We start from the raw sequence: 10,626 nt of genomic DNA, 5'->3' as shown, positions 1-10,626 counted from the left end.
TTTTTTAATGTAAGAATTTTGGTATGTTGTGTTTCACTTTCAACTTATTTGTGTCTTTGGATCTAAGACGAATCCCTGTAGACAGTAAATAGTTGGATCATGTTTTCAAATCTGTTCCTCCAATACCTATGTTTTGATTAAAGAATTTAATCATTTTACATTTAAAGTAATTACTGATAGCAACGTATATATTTTTAATTTTTTTTCCCAGTAGAGTTGATAGATTTGTTTTCAATCATTTATTTACTTTCATTTAATTGACTTTTTAAATCCAAGACTTTTCAAGACAGTGAAAACTGTGATTGAAGATTAGCATGGCATTTCACAGCTATTATAAAGAGTGATGTTAACTCTTCTATGTAGAATTTAAAAAATTCCTTTGAGATGGAAAATGATGTAAGGAAGAGCACATATGGAGCACAGTGGTGATTTGACAGAAATTTGCCAGAGAATAGATGAACCACGATCTTCACACTCTTCTCTAGAAACTCATTAATGTAGATTTGCAATCTCTAGAAATATAACACAAAATGAAAGAAAGGGTTCCTTGTCAGTTCATTGTTTTGTGAAACAATCAATTACAAGACTGGAGGGTATTTCTTAATAAAGCATCAGAGTTAAATTTGGGATTTTTTTTTTTCCAGAGAGAAGGCAGCCAGTTGAGAGACACTAATAAATGTTCAGGAGTTTAGATTAAGGGACTAAACTCAATCCAGCCATGAGAGCCTGAAAATGTCCAAGTTATTTTATCTACTTAGTTTTTCTGAGAATTGTCTTATTTTCTAACATATGTATATGATGCTATTTTTATAAAAATTAAATTCTACCCCCTCATCAAATTTTAAAGTGATTCAATCTTAAGGGGCTCAAGAGAATGTTAATTTAATATCCAATGAGGAAAACAGCAGACAGATCTGTTGTAAAACCCTCATTGAATGCCTTATGCTATATGTTTTGTCTAATGGATCTTCCTAGATCAAATTTAAGTATACCAGCTCTATTCTAAATGCAATATCAAAGTTATCTGGTTTGAATTGTTTCTGACAAGCTAATTTGTGACATCTTCTAAAGTGGAATTTAAAGTAAAAGTGTGAGTTATATAATGTATAAATAAAGCAAAAGCAGTATAATAAAGAAAGCAGTCCCCTCTGATTTAATCTAACACAAAGCCAATTTTATAAGGCAGGAATGTTGAATTATCTAACAGGAATGAAAATGTATGAACAATACTTCCTCCGAGTAGTGAGTTCTTGTTCCCTTAGGTGATTCATTTCTATTCAGTAAAATACATGTCTGCAGTGTTCTGAGTAATCAGTTTATCTCTAGAGAGAACACAAAGCATAGTGAGGCATTATTTTTCAGTAGTATAGAGTTATCATTAATAATCCAAAGAATAATGGACATTTTATTCAAAGGAATTCTGGGAACTTCTATAGTTCAATATGATAGCTTTCCTCAAGGCATTCTCTGATCAAAATCATTTACTTTTATTAAAGAGTTAAGAGAAAATTCATAATTTAAATAACATGTGAAACAGAATGCTATCTTATTTTATGTTTCTCTTAAGTGATACTGAAAAAGTCTCAATATGAGGCTGAGTTTTTACTTGAATTGCTAGATTACTGGTGTATAAATCCTTAAACTTTTTTCGTCTTTTCTTAAAATATTTGAAATACTGATAATTAAAAGAATGGCATTTAAAACTGCCACCTTCCAAATCATTATTCTTTGAAAAGACAAAAATAACAACAGAAGCACAAAATATTTTAAATGGTCTTGTATTTCATATGGCAAATTGATGGAACAAGCAAATATGCCAAAAATAAATTAACACTCGATGTAGTTTTCAAATTTGTGCAAGTATTTGAAAATTAATGGACATGAATGCTAAAACTATTGCCCTAAAAGACTATGGGCATTTTTGAAAGGATGAGCAATAGCAGGTTACAGCCAGTCATGGTGGTCTCTTCTTGCCTCCTCTTCCACTTCCTCCTTCTTCTCTTTCTCTTCCTTCCTTTTGTAGGGGCACCTTTAAAATCCCCTTTTCAAATTTCCTAATGAAGCAAATTCTTATTACTCCTAAATGTTAAGACAAAGAAGGTGTATTTTTTTTTTTTTTTACTGTATTTCCCAATTAACTATTATATGATATGGATGGTCAATGAGAGATGATAGGAAAAATATATATCACTCTCTGCTCTTGTTTTCTGGAACAGGGCTCCTGAGATCCTTGCAATTTCCTACATGAAAAGAACAGCAGGAGCATCTTTCATTCTAATGAGGAGATTCTAAGTGGGTTCCTGGATGGAGGTTGGTCAGCAAAAAGACCAAGCCATGATTAGAAGCTTGGAATTTTCAGCCCTACCATTCACCCTTCAGAGAGGGGAGAGGGGCCGGAAATAGAGTTAATAATTGATCATTCCTATGTGAGGAAGCCTCCATAAAATCCCAATGGGAGGGGATTCAGAAAGCTTTCAGGCGGGCAAACACATCAACACCGGGAGCCTCATGCACCCGGCTCCACAAGGACAGAAGCTCCTGCCCTCGGGACCCTCTCAGACCTCACCCTATGTATCTCTCCATCTGGATGTTCATCTGCATCCTTTATCATATCCTTTAGTAAGCTGGTAAATTTAAATACGTATTTCCCTGAGTTTTGTGAGCCACTCTAGCAAATTCATCGAACCCAGGGGGCTGGAGGGGTGTCATTGGAATCCCTGATCTGTAGATGTTGGTCAGAAGCACAAGTGATAACCTGGGCTTGCGTCTGGCATCTGAAGTGTGTGTTTGGGGAATCTTATGGGACTGAGTCCTTAACTTGTGCGATCTAATGGTATCTTCAGGTAGATAGTGTCAGAATTGAGTTAAATTGTAGGACACCCAGCCAATGTCACGGAAAATGCTTGTGGTGGGGAAATACTTCCATGCATTTGGTGACCAGAAGTGTCAGAAGTGAAGTGGTCTGTGTGAGTAGCAAAGGAGACACACAGGAGAAAAACAACAGGGAAGAACTGGGTTTTTCCTACTCAGGAAGGAGAAACCTGGGTTTTTCCTTTACAGTCAGTTTTAAATGAACTAGGATATAATAAAATACAATTAACACCATAATCACGCTATACAGGATTTAATTTATGTTTTATTTCCTGGAGGCATTTAGGGTCAAACAGCCCCTTAGGGTCATTATAGTGAATATCAGTTGTGTGTATTTCATACTTTAGAAAAAATATACTTTTCTCACCATCTGTGCTTTGTAGTCTGGATTGTAGGTAGATGTGATTTTAATATGTAAATACATTTTCTGTGGCTTTTGAAGATTTTCCTTTTATATACGTATGCCTTTCCCTCCCTCCCCCACCTTATCACAGATTTAATCTTGGGCAGTAAAGCTGTCCTGTGTTTTACTGAGCTATAAAAATCCTTGCTCACTGATCATAGAACCACAAAACCATCAGTGGATTTATCAGATTGACTAATCTATAACCTTGTAGTTTATTGGGCAAGAAAGCAGCATCCAGATATGTTGTACTTCTACCTTATTTTGGAAAACTTTGGGCTGGTCATGTTAAAGGTCTAGAATAGTGCTTTCTGTGTGAGGATTCTTATGACTATTAGCTAGATATTCAATGAGATAGCTCTAACTCAATGTTTATGGGACCCTCCACCTCCCCGCACATCATATATCTCAGAGTATTCATAATGCCATACTCTGGGGATGTCAGTAATCTGATATAGGTTGCAATTTAATCATTCTCTTATGTTTGAATGAAAGGTTTCAGTTTTAAGATAGCCCCTCAGTACAATATGGTAGACCAGTTTTACCCACATATGAGAAAGTAGACAGTTTATAAATTTATAGGTTTTCTAGAAAAGCTACGTTACGTACTAAAGTATGTTTTTAGTGAAGTGAACTCTAATAGTCGGTATCAGCAGAGCTTCTGAGCTGCATAAACCTAACATGGAGAACACAGCTGCCAGAAAACTCACACTCACCCTGATTACCCACAGTGAGTAATGCAGAAGGTGCTTATTAGACAAATGCTGTTCTGATTAAATTTCGATTTCCTCACTGAAAGCATTTCAGAGCCTGTCTCTTTGAGGGTGTTTTAATTTTTGTTGTTGGTTTGGGGTGCATATTTTCAAGCACTAACACTTGCAGACGCTGAAAAACTCCTCTGAAATATCCAACAGGCATACTTGAAATGGCAGCACATTGAGCTTTAAACTATAGAAAAACTTTTAAATATCAGAATTTGCACATAATAGCTCATTTGCTTTCAGGAAAATAATATATGCTGTCCCTGATGATCATTGTAATGCAGATGAAATCTAGCTATGTGTAAATCTAAAATTAGAAAACCTGCAGTTCTCCATTTCCTGTATGCTGGTTAAAATAAGCTCCCCAAATCATAAATTAGGGTTCTTCCATTACGTCCATAAAAAACTCTTCTTCTGTACTCACCCTTTGAAGTAGCAGTTAGAAAAGTATGTGGGCGAAGCGTTAATATTTTCTATTGTAACTGACATTGAATCAAGATTTTTGGCCTAATTATTTTGGAGGCTGTAGTAATCATCTTTCAACATTTTGGAAATGATTTAGACATACATGAGTTTAAAGTGTGTTTTTTTTTGTGAAAAAATAATAAAAAACAATAATGAAACAAACAATTATGTTTTCACTATGCAGCCTGAAAAAATAGTCATTATCCTTGAAGTATCTTTGGTGTCTCTGACATGCCTCTTCCTGATCTCCTTCCTTCTCCCTCAGAGAATACAGTTCTCGCTTTCTTTATTATTTGCTCTATGTATCTATGTATGTATCTATATTAGGATCTATCTATCTATCTGTCTGTCTGTCTATCTATGTATCTATCTGTCTGTCTGTCTTTCTATCGATCCATCTATCTATCTGTCCATCTATCTGTCTATCTATCTATCTGTCTGTCTATCTATGTATCTATCTGTCTATCTATGTATCTGTCTATGTATCTATGTATCTATCTATCTGTCTATCCCTCTATCTATCTATCTATCTATCTGTCTGTCTGTCTATCTATGTATCTATCTGTCTATCTATGTATCTATCTATCCATCTATCTGTCTATCTATCTGTCTGTCTATCTATCCACCTATCTATCTGTCCATCTATCTGTCTATCTGTCTATCTATCTATCTATCTATCTATCTATCTATCTATCTATCTATCTGTCTATCTATGTATCTATGTATCTATCTATCTTTCTATTCATCTACCTACCTATCTATCTATCAGTCTGTCTGTCTGTCTATCTATCTATCTACCCATCCATCCGTCTATCCATTTAGATCTCTTTTAAAAAGTATTTCTTTTGCCAAGGTAATAAAGATATACCTTGTATATTTACCAAAAGTTTTAAGGGTTTGCCATTTATATTTAAGTTCTTAAACTTTCTTTATTTTTGTGTATAACATGAGTGGAGGGATTTGGTTGTATTTTTCTCTGACTCAAGTAACCAATTTATTGAATACCACCCTTTCCTACTCAATCTGTAATGCTGGTTCTACCATGTAGCAAATTCCCCCATATGTATGAGTCTGTTTAGTGTTCACTATTCTGTTACTTTGGTCTGTTTGCCTGTTTCTTAGGCTGATTCCACACCATCTTAGTTATATAGTCATGTGCCACTTAATGAAATTTCAGTCAGTGATAGGCTATATATATGATGGTGGGCCCATAAAATTATAACAGAGCTGAAAAATTCCCATTGCCTAATGATGTGGTACTTATCACATCGTAGTACACTGCATTACTCATGTGTTTGTGGTGGTGCCGGTGTAAACAAACCTACTGTGCTGCCAGTCATACAAAAGTATAGCAGATACCATTATGTACAGTACATAATACATGAAAATTATAGTCAATGACTACATTATTGGTTTATGTATTTACAATACTATATTTTTGATCATTATTTTAGAGTGCACTCTTTCTACTTATAAAAACAAAGTTTAGTGTAAACCAGTATGCTGTGTTATTCTGACAGCAGCCTCATACATCTCATGTTTACAGTTTCTCTTGATTGCATTATTTTCACTTGTGCTTTATTTATTCTTATGTTTTGTTCATCATGGCCCCTAAGCACACAAAATCCACTGCTAATGTTGCCAGTAAGAGGCTACATTGACTGACCTGGAAGCAAAATTAAAAGTGATTAAGGGCTACAAAGGTGGAAAAATCAGTGATGGTTGTTGCCTGTCAGTCCCATTCCACCGTAACTACAATCAAGAACAAGAACAAAGTAGTGGAAGCTGTTAAAGGATCTGCTTCATTGAAAACAATGAGACTAACAAAAATTTGAGAAGGGCCTATATTAGACATGGAGAAACTTCTAATAACATGGATTGAAGACCAGATACAGAAGTGTATCCCTCCCTGCACCATGATGATCACGGCCAAAGCAAAAAAGTTTGTTTTCACTGTCTAAAGAAAAGGCTGGATCCAACTACAATGTTGAATTTACTGCTAGCTCTGGATGTTTTAAATGATTCAAGAATCTTTATTAATTATGTAATTGAAAGTGAGTAGTGAGTCTGTGAGTGCTGGTATGAAGGCAGCTGAAGAAGTTATGGAAACCCCAGATAAGCTGATTTTGGAGGAAAATTACTTGTCATAGCAAATGTTCAACAGGGATGAAAACTCCCTATTCTAGACATGGATGCAGAAAGGACTGGAAGGTCTGGAAAGGACTTTCATCCATTAGGAGGCCAAGTCAATGCCGAGTTTCAAGGCTTTTAAGGACAGGATAACAGTCTTGCTCTGGGGCAATGTTGCAGGCTACGAATTGAAATGCTTTGTGATCTGGCACAGTGAGAACCCCAGGGCCTTCAGGCATATCTATAAGCACACACTGCCTGTGGACTACAGGAGCAATAAGAAGTCGTGGATGACCCAGCTCCTCTTCTAGGATGCCCTCCTGAATTGCTATACCAGCGAAATAGAGAAGTACTATTTGGAGAATAACATAACTTTCAAGATTTTGCTTATTGTTGATAATGCTCCTAGACATTCTTCTTTTATTGGTGATCTTCATCCCAACATAAAGCAGTGTTTCTCCCTCCAAACACCACCTTTTTGATCCAACCAATGGATCAAGGAGTTATGGCAGCTTTTAAGGTCTCCTACCTGAAGAGGCCCGTTGCCCAGGCTGTTGCCGCAATGGAGGAAAACACTGAGTAGTCACTGATGCAATTCTGGAAGGATTACAACGTTTATGAGTGCACCAAGTACCTTGCTTAGACTTAAGGTGATGTCACCAAGGAGTCTGTGAATGGCATCTGGAAGAAGACACTCAAGAGGTTCGTCCATGACTTCAAAGGATTTTTTAAGGATGAAGTTTCAAAAATCAACAAGGCTGTAGTTGAGACGGCAAACGACTTGAACCTAGGTGTGGATAAGTATGATATTGAGGAGCTCCTAGAGGTGGTGTCTGAGGAATTGACTAATGAGGAGTCACTGAAGCTGGAACAGGAGCACAAGGGCAAAGGACACTGCAGGAGGAGAAAAAGAAGACCCTCCAAGAAAATCTGCAGTGAATAGTTAGCGGAACCTTTTGTAGACCTCACGGAGCTCCTTAAAAAGTTTGAAAATGCATGCCAACAGCGAAAGGTTTTCATAAATAGAGATGAATGTTCACGGTGCACTATCTGTTGATAAGCAATTCTATGATGAAAAGAAGAAACAAGCCAAGCAAACCACCGTGGTCACATTTTGAAAAGAGTGACACCTCCTCAAGAAGAGCCTCAGGCTGGTCCTTGAGGAGGTGTTCCAGAAGAAGCTATTGTTGTCATAGGAGGTGACAGCTCCGATATGTGTTGTTGCCCCTGAAGACCTTCCAGGGGACAAGATATGGAGGGGGAGGATAGTGATATTGACCATTCTGTCCCTATGTAGACCTGTGTTAATGCATGTGTTTGTATCTTAGTTTTTAACAAAAAAGTTTAAAAAGTAAAAAGAAAATTTCAAACAGAAGAAAGCTTATAGAATAAGGGTACAAAGAAAGAAAATATTTTTGTACAACTGCACAATGTGTTTGTGTTTTAAGCTAAGTGTTATTACTAGAGTCAAAACGTTAAAAAATTAAAAAGTTTATAAAGTAAAAAGGTTACAGTAAGCTAGAGTTAATTTATTATCGAAGAAAGAGAAACATTTTTAAACAAATTGGGTGTAGCCTAAGTGTACAGTGTCTACGAAGTCTACACTAGTGTGCAGTAAGGTCCTGGAGCTTCACATTCACTCACCACTCACTTGCTGACTCCCTTCATGGTCTAATCATGGTAAGCGTCCTAAAGAAGTGCACTATTTTTTTTATATTATATTTTTACTGTAACTTTTCTATGTTTGGATAGACAAATACTTACCGTTGTGTAACAATTGCCTGCAGTATTCAGTACAGTAACATGCTGTTCAGGTTTGTAGCCTGGGAGCAATAGGCTACACCGTAGAGCCTGGTGTGTAGTGGGCGCTACCATCTAGGTTCGTGTAAGAGCACTCTGTGACGTTCCATTTCTCAGAACGCATCCCCATTGTTTAGCAATGTGTCCCTGTAATAGTTTATAGGTTGTTTTTATAATGAGCTTTTGATATACCAAGTCCTGTCACTGTATTATTCTTCTTCAGAAGTATTTTGTTTCTTGCATAAAAATTTAAAATAGGGGGCCGGCTGGGTGGCGCAGCGGTTAAGTGCTCACGTTCCTCTTTGGCGGCCGGGGGTTCGCTGGTTCGGATCCCGGTTCTGGCATGGCACCTCTTGGCAAGCCATGCTGTGGCAGGCGTCCCACATGTAAAGTGGAGGAAGATGGGCACGGATGTTAGCTCAGGGCCAGTCTTCCTCAGCAAAAAGAGGAGGATTGGCAGCAGATGTTAGCTCAGGGCTAATCTTCCTCATAAAAAAATTAAAGTAAACTTTTTAAGTTCTGTGCAGCAGTGTGTTGGAGTTTTTGATTGAAATTATCTTTGTTCTGTTTTCTTAATGATATTATCTTCTATTTCATGAATCTCTGTGTATCTCCATGTATTTCAGTTTTCTCTGGTGTCTTTCAAGAAGTCTTATGATTTTTCACATGAAGAACATTTTTTCTTGTTTGATTCCTACATACCTTATATCTTTTGTTTCTAATCTTCCAACTTTTCTTTGCTAGTGTATAAAATACAATTGATCTTTGCATTTGATTTTATATCTAGAAACCTTGTTAACCTCTGGCCAGTTCTAATAATTTGTAGATTACTTTGTACATGCAAACGATCATGCTAGTTTGCTTTCTCCCTTTCTAATTTTCACACTCTTTCTTTTTTCCTCTCTTGTGCTGGCTGGGAACTCCAGTACAACGTTGAGCTAGAGTGCCAATAGAGGGCAAATATGGCTTGTTTCTTATTTTTTTAATGCTTTTAAATTTTCACTACTTTTCTATAGTAGTTTCTACATTTTTTGGTAGGTAGCTCTTATCAGATTAAGACATATCTTCTATTTCTAGTTTGCTTGAGGTTTTTAAAAATCATAAAATGATGTTAAATTTTATCAAACAAATTTGTCTATTGAGCTACAGTGATAGATTTTCTAATGTGGAGTCATTACACATTACTTGAGTGAACCTGACTTTGTCAAGATGTACTATGCTTGTTATATACTGTTAACTTTAGTTTTCTAGTATTTTGTGAAATAATTTTATATCTGTAATTGAGATTGACCTGTAATTCTGTCCTTCTCTCATACTGGAATCAAAAGTTTCACACGGCTACTGCTGCGGATGCTTCTGCTATTATTACTAGATTTTTCTTTGCCAGGGGCAGGTCTCAGCATATCATGTGTGATGACTCACTGAGTCTTCACAACAACCACAAGAAATAAACCCTGTCAATGTCTCCATTTTGCTCATGGGGGAATGCAGGACACAGAGAAGCTAGTAAGTGACAAAGCTGGGATTTGAACTCTGTCATTTTGGTCCCACAGTTGTGCACTTAATCTCTATGATATGTGAGTTCTACAAAGTGATTTGGTGAATGTGCAGAAAAGAGTCAACATAGGAGGCCTGAGGCTGCTGTCCCTGGAAAGGCCTGCTTGCAGCCTGCTCGGCCCTTGGTTGGCATCTGTGAACTTGAGTGGTAAGCTGTTCTCTACCCTGGTAGAAAACTTTCTCTAAATGATAAAAGCAGCTCACTGCTCGCTGTGCCTAACAACATGGCTGATTCTGAACACCTGCTTTCCTTTTGGGAGTCTGGAATTTTGGAATGTGCCCAGCACTTGGTGCCTATGTCACTGGTAGTGATAAAACTTCGAGGACTGAATCTCAAGTGAGCTTCCCTGATGGACAAAATTTCCCTTGTTTTTTCACAATGTTCAGTAGCTGAAAGAATGAAGTACACCGGTGTGGTTCCCTGGAAGGACTCCTGGAAGCTTGTGCTGGTTTTCTCCAGATGACACCCTGTACACCTTGTCCTCTTGATGATTTTGTTTTGTGTCCATTCACTATAATAAATCATAGGCATAAATAGCATTCTAAACTGAGTCTTGTGAGTCCTCCTAGTGAACAACCGGATCTGGGCATGGTCTTGAAGACCCCTGACACAGAGAATGTCCCCTCTTTTTTTATTAC

At 37.0% G+C, this 10,626-nt stretch overlaps 1 long non-coding RNA gene across 1 annotated transcript; it reads right to left on the bottom strand.

Moving 5' to 3' along the window:
• Positions 1-224: 224 nt before the first annotated feature.
• Positions 225-8,517, bottom strand: LOC138919577 (uncharacterized). Its single transcript, XR_011429820.1, has 2 exons — positions 8,395-8,517; positions 225-512 (listed from the first exon to the last, which is right to left on the bottom strand). It is a non-coding gene; the product is annotated as an uncharacterized lncRNA (long non-coding RNA).
• Positions 8,518-10,626: the final 2,109 nt, after the last annotated feature.

The sequence above is a fragment of the Equus caballus genome, chromosome 20 (assembly GCF_041296265.1).
Source record: "Equus caballus isolate H_3958 breed thoroughbred chromosome 20, TB-T2T, whole genome shotgun sequence".
Classification (NCBI taxonomy): domain Eukaryota; kingdom Metazoa; phylum Chordata; class Mammalia; order Perissodactyla; family Equidae; genus Equus; species Equus caballus.
Note: the sequence above shows the minus strand (reverse complement) of the source record. Positions and strands in the feature narration are given on the sequence as shown.